This window comes from Maylandia zebra, linkage group LG7 (genome assembly GCF_041146795.1).
Source record: "Maylandia zebra isolate NMK-2024a linkage group LG7, Mzebra_GT3a, whole genome shotgun sequence".
Lineage (NCBI taxonomy): Eukaryota > Metazoa > Chordata > Actinopteri > Cichliformes > Cichlidae > Maylandia > Maylandia zebra.
Genome location: NC_135173.1, coordinates 60,049,259 through 60,068,601, shown reverse-complemented (window position 1 = coordinate 60,068,601; position 19,343 = coordinate 60,049,259). Strand labels below are relative to the sequence as shown.

At 39.9% G+C, this 19,343-nt stretch overlaps 1 protein-coding gene across 2 annotated transcripts in view; it reads left to right on the top strand.

Annotated features, from left to right (window-relative positions):
- The window catches only part of necab2 (N-terminal EF-hand calcium binding protein 2), a 151,906-nt gene that overhangs the window by 52,914 nt on the left and 79,649 nt on the right, over positions 1–19,343 (top strand). The gene's annotated exons all lie outside the window — the stretch shown is intronic.

Sequence of the window (19,343 nt, the reverse complement as noted above, 5' to 3'; positions counted from 1 at the left end):
AAACACTGCATGTGTTGAGCTGGTGGTTCTTGATTCTAGTACTGCTAAGTCTCTTTTACACTTGTTTGAATTGCAGCTCATAAATCGATCAGTTACATTTGTAGGCTGTTTATCACCAAGAATATTCAGTCAGTGAAATTTATTTCACATTTATCTGGCAACAACACAGAGTGATTTAGACTATGGAAGTGCCAGAAGAGAACACACTAGCCACCTGTATTGTTTAAGTTATATAATTTAAAGTGGCAAAGGTCAAATGTGCAGAAATAACACTGAGAGCACCAAGAGTGCAGCGAGCAGTAAAAGAAACACAGCTTAAGACAATTAAATTTGGTTTTCCGATCAACTGATCATAAATTCACAACATAAAGAGGCATCTCCACCATTACTCTTGTGACTTTCAGCACCAGTGTTGCATTTGACTGTTAGATTTTTCATAATCTTTATAAATCTCTATCAGCAGTCCCTCTGATAAGGTCTCTGATTAGAGTAGGCGTAGTTCAATTGATCCATTTTGTGCAGAAGAAGAGTCAAATTGCATCAAACGCCTCGTTTTATGTGAGAGTACCCCGAGCTTGAAGCGGAAAAATCCGAGCTAACAAAGAAAGCTGATCATGCCTGACTTCTCTGAAGGAGCTTTAAGGTTTTGACGAGCCAGCTAACACAAAGAAGTCCTGCTATGTTGAATTTCCTTTGTAGCATGCCTCTCTAGTCTTCGGCATAATATCTCTTACCTGCCTGTGTGACACCAGTTAATGGGACTGTCAGGTTTTTTAATGATCTGTGGTTTCTTTTATAAATCTTTTGCTATTCTTTCTTTGTGCTTTCTCAAGTTTTTTTTCCCAATCTTCATCTGTCTTGTGGTCTGTGTGAGTTTATTTTCAGTCTGCCTTTCAGGTTACTTGCTTTTTTTATTTTGAAGGTTGGCTCCTTTTTCCCATTTTTACTTCCCGCCGTTGTTCTTTTCCCCACTCTCATTAGTGTCGTAGTTCACCTGTTGCTCTCCTTCATGTTGTTTGTTTTCTTCTGCTGCCTCCTGATTTTTTTTTTTGGATCGTTCCTGCTTGATTTTTGGATCGTATTAGTTCAGTGGGCTTTCTTCTCTCATTGCGCAGCACCTTTATTGTTAAGTCCTTTTAAAGTTCCTTGGTTTGTTTGTTTGTTTGTTTTTTCCCCATCCATCTGCTGTTTCCTGTTGTCTGCATACTGGGTCCTCCTGTGAGAAATAATAAACAAATTGTGACAGAGACACAATGGAGATATTCTCTGCTACAGCGAATCAAAATGATAATCCTATTATCAGAGGATGACTGCAGTCATTTATGAGCCAACTTACACAAGTGATGTTAATCCAATTCTTTTTATTTTTAACTCAGTGTAACACAATTGTTTTTAGTAAATTTATTGTTAAAATATATCACAATGCAAACGCTCACATATCACATTAGTCCCTAGCAGATTTTCTTGGAAATGCACGCACAGTTCACGAGTCCAAGACTGTCCCTTTGCATGATTAATACTTTTAACACGAGGAGAAAAATTAGTTGATTGTCCAGTTCAGCATATTCTTGTGTCTTACATACAATTATTTATTCATTTGTTCAAATTTAGAGAAAGCTACATGATAGAGATGTTGCTAGTTTTTTTTTTAAGTAGGTTTCTAACAGAGGGTAAAGTCCACAAAACTTACATTACACTGAATTTTTCGAACTTTTTAATTATCCTGGCATTAAAGAAATAAAGGCGTCAGCTGTTGTCCTGCTGTGGCTCATGTCAGCATGGCATCACCTCAAGTGTTCTTTCAAGTTACTATGGTGACAATTGCCATGGAGGCTGGATACTTTAGGGACAGTTGTCATGGATACAGGTTGAGTTGATGTCAGTCTACATGGAGCCAGCTTGTTAGGACAAAAGCTTGGCCCGTTATGTTTTGTGTTCGCAGGCAGATAGAACCAAGGAGTGTGGGCCCTGTTTGGTTTCATACTTTTCTGTGGTCTCTTTGGCAAAACTCGATTTAAAGAGTAAGGCCCCAATTTTGTGAACAACAACAAAGATGCACCCGTCCAAGTATTACAAGCAGGGGGGAAAACTGTAAGAGAGAACTTTGCAGAAGGTCTGCCTTCATGTTTGTTGCTAAACTCTTTTTCAGATTCCCCGGTGACGACTGCAACTACCATGCAGTCCACAGGGATAACCCAAAATGTGTTGAAATGCCTCAAATCCAGGATTCTTTGAACTATTCATCTTGTTTTCTATTTTTCCTGAAAGCCTTTATGGCACTATCAGAGTCAGAAGTGGTTCCAGAAAACTATTTTAATTGGCTTTCTGTCCAGCAGGTGGAGATAAGTAACATCCTCTCCCATGAGGTGTGTGTGTGTGTGTGTGTGTGTGTGTGTGTGTGTGTGTGTGTGTGTGTGTGTGTGTGTGTGTGTGTGTGGTAGCTGATAAGCGCTGAAGCAGACAACCGAAATAAGAGGAATGTTTCGTCATATCTCCTGACCATACATGCTGTGTTTAATGAGCCACTCTCTTTAGCTTTCAGGCTTTTATTGAGCCAGCCAACACAACTCTGTAGGAGCAGATTCATACATGTAGTTTTTCCTGCAGTTAAAATCTTGTTAGGGCAGATTTTTAAATGATCTGCTCAAGAAATTGTTTCCATCCGACTCCTCCTCCCCATCTTTTCTCCTCTGTGCCTTTTTTCCCTCTCGTGTTCTCCTCTTTCATCTATGCTCCATTGTCTTCTTCCACCCCCAAACCTTTGCTGCCTTTCCCCACACCTGATCCTGTTCATCCTCTCTTTTCTTCATGAAGATTAAGGTGAAGCGGATCACAGGGGAGCGGGAGGCATTTTGGTCTGTGCACAATAATGCCTGAACAGGGTGAGGAGAGTAGAGAGAGAGGTGGAAGATTGATGAAGAAGAATGGGGAGACAAGAAAGGGAAGGGAACAAGGAAGAAAGCTGAAGAGATGGAATGAGGAGAATGGGTGTGGTGAGAGTGTGACAAGAAGTGTAGATGTGTGAATGAATGGGGGGGGGGAAATGAAGGTTGTAAAACAGGGGTCTCAAACTTAAATGAGCTGTGGGCAACTGCTGGCACTGTCATCTCATTGGAGGGCCGCTTTAGTGTTCAAGTAGTACAAAAAAAACCCCACCCACAAATATTTCCAAAAATGTAGTGTTTTGTTTTTGAAAAAATTCTAATAATACATAACTAGACAAAACCGCAAACATGGATGCATTTTATTCTCACTCTTAACTAACTGAAGCCTTTCAGTGAACTACCAAATAAACAAATTGAGACTCTCTTTCTAGTATTTAACTAAATAAAATGCAGACATAAGTGAACACATTAGTTTTTGACTTCTAGTGAAACTTGCTTTCTTTACAAATAACTCTCTCACTGAACTAACAGCCAATCCCTCAACATGTTTGTACTCTCTGCTCATATTGCCTTCATTTTAAAACATGTTTTGCTTTTCAAAGAACTTATTTTCACATTGCACTGAACAACAAACAAAACCTCCCTAACAAAAAAAGTAACTTCAAGGGCCAAATTGCATTATATTTCCTCACATCAATACACAGGTCACAAGGACAGTTGACGTGTGCTGGAAGTGGCCCCCGGGCCACGTGTTTGAGACCCCTGTTGTAAAACATGCCATGTGGCTCGCTGTGTACGTATGAGAGCATTCTTGGTGGTTTGTGCAGCATTCGTGCCTTATTCATAAGGATTTAATGTGGGTTTATGATGAAAATATTAATACACAGTACAATAATGTTGAAAGGTAGAAGTGGAGTGTTTCGTTGAAGCGGAGCCTATGGTCTTGAACTTTTAGCCTTGTGTAATTTTCTGTTCTGTGAAGCTTTAAAAACGGGCAAATGACCGTAAAAGGTTTTCAGCCAAGTCAAAAATATAACTGAATATATGAATAAATAATTGCTTTGTGAAATAATTACATAAAATTAAAGTTTAATTTTAAAACCACTTAGTTGGTTCATTTAGAAAAAAAACAACCCACTCTTGTTTTCTATTCCAATTTCCAACTGCTGACATACCATACGTCTAATAAATTATTTTAATTGACCAAACTAAATTTAGAAATACAGCATGCTGGTAGTAAAGTGAAGAAAATTAATAAAACTTGTGAATTTGGAGGTAAAGCTAAAATTCTTAATTCATGTTCTTAGATTTACTACTAAATGAAAGGACTTGCTGGTTTTTAATCCATTCTTTTGAACACATAATGACAACAGCTGAGTTTGGTTGTGCTGGAGATAGCTTCCTGTTAAAAGGGAGTTCCTCTTCCCCACCATTGCCAAGTGCTTGTTCATAAGGGAAAGCATTTTGGCACCTGTATATGAGCTACAGAGCCTCTGCTAATAGCATTAAGTGAAGGGGATATAGATGTTGGTTGTGGGGTCATGGCACTTAGCTGCCTTAAGCACTCTAAAGCTGACACATTTCCTTCAAATAAAGAACTGCACTTCTAAAGGTTTAGCTACAGAAATACCACACAGAGACCTTGTGCTGCTTCTCTTTTCTCCTCAATGTTCTGATGAGAGAGTATTGATACCGCATACAAACCTTTTCATGTTGACCTGACTCTCAAAACTAACGTCTAGTACCATCAGAAACATCATCAGGGAAAAAAAACAGGCCTAGCAGAGCAATCTCAGCTGCAGAGCTTTTCCCCACTATTCTTGATCTAAATAATTGAAAAGAAGGGAAAGGTCCTTCCAGTTTTCTGCTCCCTTTTATTATAGAGTTGAGCTTAAGTGAAACTAGAAGCAAACTTACACTCTTATTTATTATAAAAAACTGAATTATTTAGTAAATGTTTAAACATGTTTGCTGCATTTCTTTAGCCCAGACTGAAATGTTATGGGAAACTAATGAATGCATCGTCATTAAGGTTGATATAGTCTACTCTAAGCATCCTGAAGGATAACACCTAGATGGATTGGCACCAATTTTTTGTGTATAGCCGAAGTTTTAATTTCACAATAAGATGAATTCCATAAAATATGTTACATATATTCAACTCACACCAGTCATCACTCATCCTAATTATAAATCTTAAATATATAACAGCCCCCCTACAAAAACAACTCTTTCTCTCCAAGGATGAAGGGAGAGATAGAGTCAGACTCAGAGTGGGGCTGTACCTCAAACCTAAAATCAGTAATCAGTTGATGAATCCTTTGGCTGGAAAAAGGTGGCAAGTAATACAAGGCCCTCAGCCTCCGTAGTTTCAAGTTTTACTAAATGCACTGAAAATTTTTTTAAGTTGTGATTCCTTTTATGGACAAAAAACGAGGATAAAGTAGGCTATCCAGTAAAAGAAATGTTTTAATCTTAATCTTCAAAGAAAGGGTGTCTGCCTCCCAAACCCAAATTTGGAGTTGGTTCCACAGAGGAGCACCCTGAGAGCTGCAGGCATTGCCTCCAGTTTTACTTTTGGTAACTCTTGGAGCTACAAAGCAAGCCTGCAGTCTAAGAATAAAGAGCTCTGCTGCAATTTTCTGGTGCTATGAGGTCATGAAGGGCTTTGAATGTGTCCAGTCAAAAGAAGTTAGCTTTCTTTCAAGCTCCTGTGAGCAGTCACACTGCAACATTTTGTATCAGCTGCAGGCTACAATACTGGGACATCCTGATAATAATAATAATAATGGATACTTTATTGATCCCCATGGGGAAATTACTTGTTTTTCTCTGCATTTGACCCATTCACTCAGTGAAGCAGTGGGCAGCCCACTAAGCAGGCGCCCGGGGAGCAGTGTGTAGGGACGGTACCTTGCTCAGGGGTACCTCAGGGTAGCCGTTAAGTGGATTCGAACCGCCGACCTTCCGATCATGGGGCGACCACTTTACCTACTGAGCTATCCCTGCCCCTACAATGAAGAATGAAGAATTACAATAGTCCAGCCTTCAAGTAAGACATCCGAGGGTTATTTTTCCATCCAGTGTGATGAACTATACCAACATGATCAAATTTTTTTTAAATATTTTGTTTCCTGACCATTGTCCCTGCCAAACTTACAGGGAACATTGTTTATCTATTTTCTGATGTTCAGATTCTAACATGTTCAGTATGGTAGTACAGTTGTGAGCATGTTGGCATTTAGCTCATGGCACAGCTGTGCCTCGGTGTAGTTTCAGAGAAATCTTGGCATGGATGGACTATTTTTTTAGATGCCAACGTTCACATTTTGGACAGAGAGGACAGATGGTTTGAAAGAGGAGTGAAAGAAGGCAATTAGGTCCACTGTGAGCGACCATCTTTGAACAGAGGCGGTGGTTTACGACACCAACTCTCTGCCATCTATAATCCAGTTTTGAGATCCCTTCCCAGACGCCTTAACGCCCACTCACATCCTGGGCCATCTGACCTCAGGAAATCACATGATAGGGTGGGGCCAGGTTTCACAATGAGCTCACCCGAAACCCTGGCTGATTGTGACCCACACCCGCTTTCACACCTTGGCTCATGTGATTAGGTAGAGGATCATCGGGGGGTCCTTTGTCCCTCTTTGGGGGGAAACACTCACTAGGTTTAAATCTGGGACTCTCCACCATTTGACCCTTAGAACTGAAGAAGCTTCTCGGATGAGAGGTGAAACGTCTTCAAGCAACTCAAAGAAGTCCAGACGCTTTTCTTTCCAAGCTCCTTAGACTACGATGACCAGGATGACTGAGAACCTTCACAGACATACAGCTCTTTGTCTTACAGTCTTTATTTTATGAAATAAATAATATATACAATATATTTCTTAACAATAGTATCCTGCTGTGTTTTATTGTACTTACACACAGCTAACAAAGTGCCAGTTGGTTTTGAACTTTCAGACTCTGCATCCCTTTCATTTTCATCACTAAAAGCAGCTTCTACAGTAGTAGCCATAGTTCACTCCATCACCCATTTTTCTACCAAACAATACTGTAGATGGAATAATTCCTTGCCTTGAGGCAACTTCAGATGGATCAAATCAGCTGCTGTGTTATTGTATTAGCTTTATATATGTGTTTTTATATGTACCTGTACCTGCCTGTCTCCTGTCAAAGTGCTGCAGGTCTCTACAAAGTGGAGGTGGACATGTGACTGACAAATCTACAAAGTGTACTGCTAACTGAATAGGATGTGAATAATTTGTGTGTGAGATTGTGAGTGTATGTAAGAGAGGGAGGGAGAGGCAGAACTGGCAGTGTTTGTGTGTGTGTGTGTGTGTGTGTGTGTTGTTTTGTCGGTATGTTGACTGATGAGGTTACACCCAACGCATGAATAATGCAGAGGACTGTGGGAGTGGGAAAAGGAGAGGAAAAAATGGAGAGATGGATGGATAATTGGGTGAAAGGAGTAGGGAGAGACATCGAACCCCACTCAGTGATTTAATCCAGATTTGACTGAATGAGAAATTAAAACACACAAATGAAACAGAAAGCTCAACACAGCACGCGGTGCATTCCTCTTGTCGCTCCATCCCTTTTATTCCCTTCTCTTCTGCATCTCTTTTTTCCCATCCCCCTTCCTATCCTCCTCCTGTTTCTCCCCGCCTTCGACCTCCATCCTCCTCCTCGCCTTCATTTTTTCCCATCTCTCTCTCTCTCTGTGGGCCTGTGATGCTGGCATGCTATCTGAAGAGTGTGTATGATTCTGATGCCTGTTTGTGAGCTTGCCTTCTGTTTAGAAACAAACTCAGGCATGCTGCCTCCTGTTAACCACTTCCACACTTCCAGAAGTCACTTCCACCAGTCAGATCTCTCCAATAGACCAAATGTTGATGTATTATCTTTTGCTTTTTATAGCTTTCCTCAGTCCTGACTGCAAAAACAAATATGTCATGGTTATGTGTCTATGTTTTAATTAATACGGATAATTGTAATGGTGTACAAGTTTCCCTGTAGGTTTCTGGTTGTGGAAAAATGATCAGTTTCTGGTGATATCTGGTCATTGACTTGCAGCTACATTCTCTTTAGATCTGCTTTCCATTGCTCACATGTAGTTAAATAAAGGGAAACTACTTACTGCCTTAAAAAATGGTGCCTCAATGATTTGAGTGACATCCAACCACCAAAAAATATATATTTTTAACTGGAACAAATGCATCAAAAATTGTGATAAAAAATAAACAGTAATTATGGGGACCATTAGATTATCTCTCTTGGTTGTCCACTGTTTTGCTGGAGCGGCGCCACTATGGCTGTTTTACCTCATTTGGGAATGACAGTCCTCCTGGCAGTGTCCACAAAATGCCTTACACACTGGCTTTTTACCCATCTGCCAGCTTCCTGTCCCTCTGAAACAGCTCTTAGTTTTCAAAGCTCTGTAAAAAATTCAGCTGAGGCTTCCCATGTGTTGGTTTCAAGGTTTGTTTGTGCTCATGTGTCCACTCTGCTGCTGAAAAAAACAAAAAACAAAAACAGTGTGATGTGCCAAGAACTACAGTTCCTCCAAAGGCCACTAGAGTCAGGCTCCAAATCAAGTCAACCCCATAGATTGTCATAGACTGTTAAAATGCCCAACTTCATTGATAAAATCACCATGCTTATAACCTGGTTACAACAATAATTACAATTTTTACAGCTAATTTCACAACATGGTTCCTATATAGCCTAATCTTTGTGATACTGGTGCATTTTAAGTATTTCTAATAGAATTATCTGCCGTGTGGTGCAAACTGTCCAAGAAGTTTATAATCTTGTTTCAGTGGGTCAGACTCAAGTATTTTAATGATTATATTGCTTAGTGCCAGTTAGCAGGGTCTGATGCTACATGTTTCAGTCAATGGGTGCAGCTTGCTTACTAAGCTTGCTAGCCTTAGCTCAAAACCTAGCACTCGCTTGTCACTTCTGGCTTGAAAACAAAAAAGGTCGCCTTAAAGCTGAAAGGCCACAAAATGTGGCAAAGCCATTGAATTATATTATGGTGATTACACCCATCTTTTATATACAGTCTATGGTTTACATAGGTGAGATTGTTCACATCCTTAAATTCTGAATAGCACCAAATCACAACAACAGTTGCCTCAAGGCACTTTATATTGTATGGTAAAGAGCCTACATTAATAGAGAGAAAATCCCAACAATTAAATGAGCCCTTATGAACCAGCACTTTGGGAAAGTGGGAAGAAAAAACTCCCTTTTAACGAGAAAAAACTTCCAGCAGAAGCAGGCTCAGAGAATAAGAGCTGTCTGCTGTCGACCGGTTGGGGGTGGGAGGAGGGATACAGGACAGACGACACACTGTGACAGAGAGCTACATCCTCAGGTGAATCCCTGCTTGCAATTCCACTTAGAGACTTAAGTTTAAAGGAATTGGTAACCTCTTCTAAAACCCTTTTAAAATACATTTTTATAGCCTTGTGTTGATGTGATTCTGTTCTGGTTATTTTCTGTTACTTGCTTATTGCGTATCACTAGTCTTAATATCCTTTGTAGAGGAAAAGTATAGGGTTTTTTTTCAATCTCTATATTGTGTTTTTCAATTTCCATACTTTGCATATTACTAACCCAGGAGAGTCCTGAGAGGAGGACTGTGTATACAGAATATTTCAGACTGCTTGGGAGCCTGCAATGTCCATATCTGACTGCCGTATTGCAGTATGATCACCACACCAGCCCTGAGATTTTATCCACACCTTTTTTGTTCAGCCTTGAACAAAAAGTAGAGGCTTTTCCAATCTGACTACTGAGCTCCATCTCCAGAAACAGGGTGTCAGTGAGGACTGTCCCAAAGCATTTGAATTTATGGATGGTAGTTTGTGGAGGGGACTATCAACACCTTGGCCCACAATATTTATTTTTTTAGGTACATGGTTAAGCCAAAGTGACTGTAGAGAGTCAGTCCATCAGTTTATTTGAGACTGCGTTCACGGTGTGTGGGAACTACAGCTAAAGAGAAAGTCTCATACGATAACAGCCTTCCCCTTTATGCCAAAATGCTCATTCATATAATCTAATAATTCCTATAGGTGCATGATCACATAAATGATGATTAATACTGATTTATTGTGGCTTTCTCAAAAGTATCTTGTATCATCTTTGTTTAACCCTTCAAGACCGGTCGGAGCGGGCAAGCTCCGTTTTGAGTAACTATTTTTAAAATTCCGGTAGAACTGCAACCACATAGGCTAGTGCAGTAATTTTTTTTGCATATGAAACCGGAGGACTTGTACTCACATTTTTCCATCAGTTTGTCCTAAATCACGGTTTCCTTCCACATAGGGCATTGCAAATATTTCGTAAAAAGCATTTGCAGCAACAAAAACATAATAGTCCAGAAACACGGTTTGCCGATCTGATCAGCTGTTCATAACACTTTCTACGTTGGAATAGACATCAGCGCATGTCCGCCATTACCTGCTCAAAACCGCAAGTGATGTCATTTTCGCGGAAAATGTAGTTTCAAAAGCATAAAGTCATGTTTGACTTTATGCTTTTCTGTATAGTTTCAAATTGCACTGCTGGAAATAGTTTATTTTGATGCACATTTTTTGCAAATTTGCATTATAATATTTATTTTCGGTTTTCCTGCAGTAAATAAAAATTGGTGTATCTCAAAAATAAAACTATGAAGACACTCAAAATAAATTTCCTGTGGTGGGAAGCTGTTTTGTGCAACTTTTTTGTATTTACAGTTCTGAAGGATAAACCTCATAAATTTCTCTAACTAGAAATATATGTAAAAAACAATTATCAATTTTTTTTGTAGTTTATTGTACTTTATTGCAATTTATGCAGTTACTATGGAGTTCATGGATACATATTATTAAAATTTGGGATATAACGGTTGTATTGATGTATGGCAACTTGAAATGCTCCCAAAAATGGCACTACAGCATGTAAAAATATAAAGTTAAGCTCTGGTGGACTTGGCTCTATGGTAGGTCTTAAATGGTTAAACAATCCGTAAAGATAAATTCTTTAGCACCCACAACTGTGCTTTAAAAGCAAGGCTCCTAAACCAGGGGTCTAATTTGCATATTGAACCAAATACAAACACGGAAAGAACACAAGTCAAACATTTGAAGACTGTAACTCTCTCTTTTTTTTCCTTTGGTGAGTGGCTGTGCAATGGCCACAAAATCCCACTGAGAGAGTAGATTATGGCGGTGCACCCTGTGTGTATGTGTCCACCCTCAGTTTAGTGTCATGCTAATGGCCTGGTAGATGTTTTCAGTGGAGGAGAAGCGGGTGGTCAGCCATCCGAGTCTACCATTAGTGCTCAGTCTCACACACTCGCGTGCACACAGTGTACACACTCAGCTGAGCTTTCTGTGGTCAGCTAGCAGTGCAGCTGGGATGTCTTAATAAGAAGATGGTCACTGGGAGTAAAAAAAAAAGGAAAGTGGAGAGTAATAACCAAGGAAAACAGGCTGAGCTGTGTGTGTGTGTGTGTGTGTGTGTGTGTGAGAGAGAGAGAGAGAGAGAGAGAGAGAGAGAGAGAGAGACTGGAGACTGACTGACTGCAGCTAAATCTGATTACTGACGCAGACGGTGAGAATAGACATTTATGGGGAATATGTTTCTCCCTGTTACAGGTGTATTTGCTTAGACCTAGCTTCCATGCAGCTAAAATTGTGTTGCTTGGAGACATATTGACTGAGGTTGCTCTGATACGATTTTAATTGGCTGATGTATGAAGCTGAGGCAGGGTTTTCGAATAGCAGACCAGCCAGGGAGATATGCTTCTGCTTTCCAATCCATCAAACTTCTGTTATCCCCACAGGTAGAGGCCTGCTTTGGGAGACAATGTCGGGTCTGCAGTGAGACTTGTGATATAAAATTTGACTCGTCTTTAACTGTGAAATGAAAGGAATTAACAGGACTTCAACTGGCAGACAACTCAGACGTCTGGTAACATAAACAACTTTTATTGGTTTCCATGGCAAACAAGATCAAACCAATAGAAAGTAATCTAAAAATAGTCAGCCAAAGAAGTCTCCAGAGAGCACACAGTGGTAGGCTGAGATGTGGGCGTTGTATGTCCTGAAGCAGTTTGAAGGAGAGTTAAAAGGAAGTGCAGGGACAGGAAACTGCTCACAGGGTATATGAGCTCTTCTCTTCTCTTCTCTTCTCTTCTCTTCTCTTCTCTCAGGGTAGCAAAGTAGCAGGCGCTCTGTGTTTCACCACTTTGACACTTTTGACTTTCTTCTTGTCTTATTATTCTTATGATGAAACTTTGAGCTCCCCATGACTGTTAACTCATTCACTGCCATTGACGTCTATAGCCGTCAATTGCAGTGAATGAGTCAATGGGTTTAACTCATTCACTGCCAATGGCTGGCAGTGAATGAGTTAATAATCTTTTTTTTCTTCCATGCCAATCAGACTCACAGTGTGCTGCACTGATGTAGTTATATTTCTCGGGAGTTGTTCTTGCCAGGTTATGTGGAAGGTTGCAATGTAGGATTAAGAGGGGTTTCTGGTTACATCCTAAGTAAATTTCCCACTGAAGCATAAATCAGGCATCAAGCGACGGGTGACATGTAGCAGAGCATGCTTCCTGGACACAAGCTGGGGCCTGATCCCTGCAAGAAATCGCTGGGTCACCCAGAGTTAATTGAATGTTTTTAAAATGTTATTTTGAAAAACAAAAAGCATAGAAATTTGCACAACGGTGTTAAATATTTCCCCCATAAAGACGACATTTAAGGACTTCCCGTGTAACCTTAATGACAAGTTGTAACACTTCAGTATATGTGTATAAAGATGTGGTTTGACGGCCATTAGAATAGTTTCCGGGTTATTCCAAGTGTCACTACATTATGATGCAAACCCGATCATTTTGTTCTACAAGCACGCCTGAAATATGACAGACAGAAACCACTTGTGTCAGAAAAAAATTCAAGGGTTACTTTTGGTTGACTTTCAAAGGGTAAAGAGTTAAGTTAACATTGTAGGACCTACTGAAGCAGCCCACCACTGCACCAGCTGTTTATCTAACATGATACCATAGAGCTTTTTTTTGTCTCTTTTTTTCAAACCTGATTGCACATCCATTCCCTTCTAAGAGCTCTCACTCAATTTCTCTCCTTTGAGACTGATCGTGCTCCTTCACGCTAAGCTGAAGGATATAACGAATTATCAGTGGATCGATACCAACACTTACATCCTCTATGTCAGCCATCTGTCTGAGAGATGGTCAGCAACAGCTTTGTCTCTGCCCTGATGTACAGTGAACTGTGAAGACCGTTGTTACATTATTAAGACTGAACAGCACCACAATCACAACTTGATTTGGGGCTTTACTAAAATGGGCGAGCCACTCACTGTTTCATCATGCAGAACCCAGTCATTACATCTTGGTGGATGCTGCTGTGAGCAGAGGTTCTTAGGTTAACCTCTTTTCTCCTCTCCCATTTTGTTAGAATTAATGAAGTCGATGTGTAGCTTTAAAGTGCAAGGGAAGCATATGGCAAATGGCCTGATGTTGTCTGCAAAGCACACTGCACTGAGGTTGTTTGCATGAAGTCAGTGAGTTTAATGAAGTCAATTTTGCAAGGCACATAAAAGCAAATCGAGTAAGAAGTAAGAAGAAGTTCTTACTTTACCGAACAGTGCATCCTTGGTATGAATTCATTAAAGGTTTTATAATTTTCTCTAATAATGTATTTCAGATGCTGCTATATTTCTTTTAATTTGCTGCCCCAGATCTCGAGCTTGGATGTGAAGCAGAGGTGATATTCTTATAGTTTGTTTCTACCGGGATGCAGGTTTTTATCACAGTTTCGAAGAGAGCATTATGCTACCTGGTTTGCCTTAGGTCATAACAGAAGGTAACTGTAGCCACGAGTAGCCACTCGTGTCAATCATACTGGAGATGAACATGTCACCACTGCCTCTCCACAAAGCTTTTGTGATCCCATCAGGGACGGGCTGAGGGTGGAATAATTTCCCCTAACTAGAACAACCTCTGTAATCACTGATTACCACCTACAATCTTCTGTAATCAGCCACCTCCATCTTGCTACAAAGTGTGTGTGTGTGTGTGTGTGTGTGTGTGTGTGTGTGTGTGTGTGTGTGTGTGTCAGAAAGAGAGAAGAGGGGGGGGGGGGGGCTGAACACATGCGTAGGTTGTTAACGAGGAGTGTTGTTGTAACCTTAAGAAAATGAGGGAAATGCAAGAGAGCAGGATGAAATATCACAGGCACATACAAAGGACTGAGTGACCTCCCTGACGCAGTCTCTTACTAGTAACTGAATAAATTAGTTTTACTGAAAAAAATACTTTTGGACTATTTTTCACTTTTATTGGACAGTGGGGCAGAATCACACCCAGGCTCCTGCAGCCTTTTGCCATGCTCAACCGGGTAAGTTAAAGAAAGACCTTTATTTTTAATTTTTCTAACAACAAAGCCACCTCCGTGCTGGAATAAAAACTCTGTCAGGGCATATTGTTGCTTTACGCATATGCATCATTTCATAGGAAGTCTCTGGCACAATGCTGTTTGGAAGAGGCATCAAAATACAATAAAAATGTTAAGCCTCACCGTCGTGACGGTTTGAAGGAGAGCTTTGTATTTCAACACAGTAACACTGTAACTCAGTTTATCTATGAGATAAAGACACACTTATAGATGCTAGGAATAATACACAAAGCTAATTACCAGGTCGTGTTCAGGGAGCCAGCTGAGAGAGGGAGGGTGTATCTCCTCCTGGGTCAGTGATCTGTGTGAATTATAGATCACAGTTTTCATATCCTGGGTTTTGTAGCTGGGTCCATGTGAAACATTTGAAAGAGGGAGCAAGGAGGGGGCAGGATAACTGAGGAAGAATGGGGAGGACCACGGTGGATATACACGCTACCTAAAACATGTTGCATTCACTGCATATTTTAAAGTGTTCTGCAGCTGTTTGAGCTGCATAAACATCATTAACTGGTGAAAATGTGTTTAAAAGTTTGGATAGTTTCAGATGTGTTAAACCAAATTTTATTAATGTCTGGTAAAATGGCACATGTTATACAGCCTGGTGTCATACAGGGGCTCATCAGATGGCCTCCATTGTTAAGTCATGATCTTTAAAACAGTTTAAAACGCCCTGCACAGTGTTTTGACTGCTTTGTGTATTTATCGGCACCTAGTTGGAACTTTATGTATCTGTAAATTTTCTATTTTTTGTACTTTAAGGATGCATAATGACTGTTCACAGCATTAAATAGATCGGCAATTCTACGAAACAGTTGCTTTATGTACTGTTAGCATTGTAGCAGCTGACTTCTTGGTCGTATTTTTCCATCTGTACTTTTAGAATGGTCAATAAAAAAGGTTTATTTAGGTTGTTTCTCGGTTAACCTTGTTAACACATACATCAAGCACTAAAAGTAGAGTTGTTAGTGGCGTTGAAAAATAATGCAGTAGTTTCTTCACTTAATTCTACAAAGGGAAAAAAAGGGCCAGTATTCATTGTCAGCACCCGCTGTATTTAAAACAGCACTGTGTCAAGGTACTTGTCAGGAATGTGTTTTTACTTTGAAGTGGCTAAAATTTAAAGGGACATTTTCAGTAAGGACACAAACGTGATCTCTTATAACAGCCTCATGTCACTGAAAATGTCCTGGAAAATGATTTCGTGAAAAAAGCTGAAAAAAACTCTGCCTGCAACTGTAATAGCATAAAAATATATTTGTTATACTGTTTACAGCCCCGGGGCCTCTTGTAGTGTTGCTGTATCTGTTCTGTGTGGCAGGTTTTCATAAATGGAGCTGAGCCATTGCTTTTGTTTTACACACTTCTGTGCATTGCTTTACACTAATCGTGATTTTCAATTTCATGTTTACATCAGTTAATTTGAATAAATGTAATTCTTTAGTGCAGCAATGACAGAAAAAATGGGGGAGAGAGGGAGAGATGTGGAATGGTGTGCCACAGAACTGTTAGGCCTTAAACGCCTTGGCCATTAAGGCACTCCATTTTCTCTGAAGTTATACTGGTGGCATGTTTTTGGATACCCAAATTGAGAATTTTTTGAATTCTGCACAGTGCCTTTAAAATTTCATACTTCATATTCTTGGTAGCTTGTGTGTCCCTACAACTCTCCAGTTTGTCAAATCTTATTTTCATGGTTTGCTTTGATGCAAACCTTTGCAAGTAGTGCCCAAATGTTACAGTTATGATCAGCGATCTTGCATACACGTTCATATGAGCTCATGCACTTTTCCATTTTATGTGAGATTGAAATCTGTCTTCATGTTAGGTTTATCAATGCTTAAAAACTTACAACGACATAATATGGTAATATATATGTATGGGATGACACGGTATCGACAAGGAAACAAATAAGCTTCTTGTTGTTTGTGACACATCCATTCATTTCCATCCAGTCTGTGGATAATGGCTCTGTTAATGATAACAACAATGGATTGCATTTATATAGCACTTTTCTAGGCACCCAAAGCGCTTTACAATTCCACTATTCATTCATTCACTGGTGCAGGCAAACCACAGTTGTAGCCACAGCTGCATTGGGGCAGACTGACAGAAGCGATGCTGCCATATCGCGCCATCAGCCCCTCTGGCCAAGTAGGCGGTAGGGTAAAGTGTTTTGCCCAAGGACACAACGACCAGGACAGAGAGAGCTGGGGGCATCAAACTGGCAACCTTCCGGTTACAGATGAGCTTCCCAACCCCCTGAGTTGCCCTGACTTGTGTTAAATCTTGTGTCTGTTTTGTGTATGAACATTTGGATAATTGTGCTAAGGGCAGTTATATCTCAGCCTTCATCTATTATTTTGCCTCTACCGACCATCATAATTCTTATATCTTAGCTCATCCTTCTTGCAAATCTGCTGATTTATAAGGCACATGCATTTACATTTACCCAGAGGGAATTTCCTACCAATATTTTTTTTGTTTGCTATAAATGCTAGAACTCAGCTTGTCTAACTAAAGACAAAGCATGTTGAATATATCAAATAAATGGCAAGACTTTATCAGCATTTTCCAATTTTAAGACTAAATGTCCACAATTGACTCGCAACACCGTCATAAACTATTCAATAAAACTGATAAGATTCTCCTTTTTCATTTCTGTTTATTCAGACGTGTATCCCTCTTAAATAATTGAATCTCAGCGTGGTAGTCATTAATGTGTCATCGGCGCCTCCTGAATAAAACAGTAAGTACAAATTGGACGACAAGCCTAAATTCTGTAATCTGGTTGCTGTTTTACAGATAGTTGAGCTTTTATTGGATGCTTTTGAAAATCAGAACTAGCTGACTGGACTATTCTGCACACAGATACGGATGAGTTTGGCTCTTTCAGTGTATGCTTGCTTGTGTGCATGTGTGGAAGTCATTGACTATGATAATGGAAGTCAATACAGAGGCCTGTGTGATTCGCTGTCTCACAGGAGCGTTTGTCTTTGATTAGAGTGCAGCAGAGAATGGGTGAATGCACAGGAACCTTAATTGTCTTCCTGAATCACTGCACTGTGACTCCTGACAGTAAAGCTGACATGACCGACTGACTCCACTCTCTAGAGTACATGTGCAGTCAGTTATGGCCTGGTGTTCAATAGTCAGGTTTTCATGTATTATTCTGAAAAGGTTTTGGCCTTAAACATGTCTTAAGCAGTACATGAAAGCTGGCAGTTTTATTTCTTTGTCACCGTTGCCTGTCAGGCCCCAACGTTAGCAGCAAAAATAGAATTCAAATTCTGTCACCATCTCTTAAGTTTGCAGACTGAAGACATCTGGGTGAAGCAAATTGGTTCAACTGTGTCCAGTTAGCTAATTAAGCTGAAGTTGCTCCATGAGTTGGTGGAAAATACTTTGGTTGACTTTGAAATGTTTCCAGGTGATTAGTTTTGACGCACCATAATCTCGCCGGGGCCTTTCTGTGTGGAGTTTGCATGTTCTCCCCATGTCTGCGTGGGTTATCTCCGGGTACATCAGATTCCTCCCACCAAAGACATGCAGTTAAGTTAATTGTCCATATGTGTAAATGTGAGTGTGAATAGTTGTCTATCTCTGCGTGTTGGCCCTGCAACAGGCTAGCGACCTGTCCGGGGTGTACCCCACCCCCTTACGGTAGCTGGGATAGGCTCCAGACTCCAGAGGATGGATGGATGGATATTTTTTTGATGCTTTCCTCCCTGGAGATCCAGTACCACCACTACCAGATTTTATCTATTCTTAAAATGCAGCCTGATGCTTTTTTCTTTTCATTTTTCTACTTTTAAGTTTACCAGACATGGCACATTCATCAAATAGACTGCCTAGTACTACTATGTTTATGATTTATTGGGCTTTATTTTTGCTATAAAATATGTTAGAGCTGCAGCTGTGTATTTCTCCTTCTATATTCTGACTAAAACAGTTTCAAATATGCATAAATAAAAACACTTCCATGCATTTTCTTCTACTGGTCCAATTTAGGATCTTCAGGGCAATTGGGAACAAAACTCCCAACCAGCAAGTGGTAAGAGCCACAGTTTGCCCTCGATGGGTTACCAGGACCTAAATTACTTAATCATATGGTCAAATATTGGTACAGTAGAAATAATGAGGGTTAAAATTTTAGAAACATACTCTTATTAGTTTCGCTTTATTTTACATACATGTTTACATATACTGTAACCACTAGCCTTGGAAATAACTCTTCAATTTCTTATACTGACATGCCAATGTTCCCAACTTGGAGCGAAAATGAACTATTCATGTCAATCTTTTAGAATTTAGATAAATTTTTTGAGAGAGAAAGAGAACAAAGAAAAACCAAAACACTACCTTAAAGTCTTTAAATGCAAACTGTAACTTGCAGTAAACTGTAAAGTACAGCCTCATACACACAGCTTGAAATCCAGAACTGACAGATGTGCTGCGACTCATTTTGAATGGACTGGCTTTTTTTAAATTTATTTAAAGCACACCTTCACGCCGTTAAATAATTAAGTGGTCGCTGTGATAAGGTCATCAGAGTTAAAGCAGGAGTGCCAGTCTTATCTGAAACACTCAACTCCTCTGCCAGTTTGCTGTGTTCACACTATCAGCGGAGCAGCTCAGGGACGCCTGCTTTGATGCGTTCACTAGGATGTCACTTGTCTTTTTTTAGCTTCTGTCTTTGAAAATGTTTGAGGTAAAAAAAATTAAAAACTTTTCCAAATTTTCCACATTCACAGGTCTGTCGTTTATTATTGGATTCTCATTTATTTTAAATATGCATTCGTTCAAGGACTCATAGCCACTCATGACACAATTTAAAACAGCTCTGGGAAAGCTGAATACCAACAGACTGATGCACTTCATCTAAGGCGGCTGGTGTAAATCGGGTGGAACAGTATTGTAGTAGAACGGTGAATGATGCTGACAACTGATGACTTTATTGATCCCTCGCCTT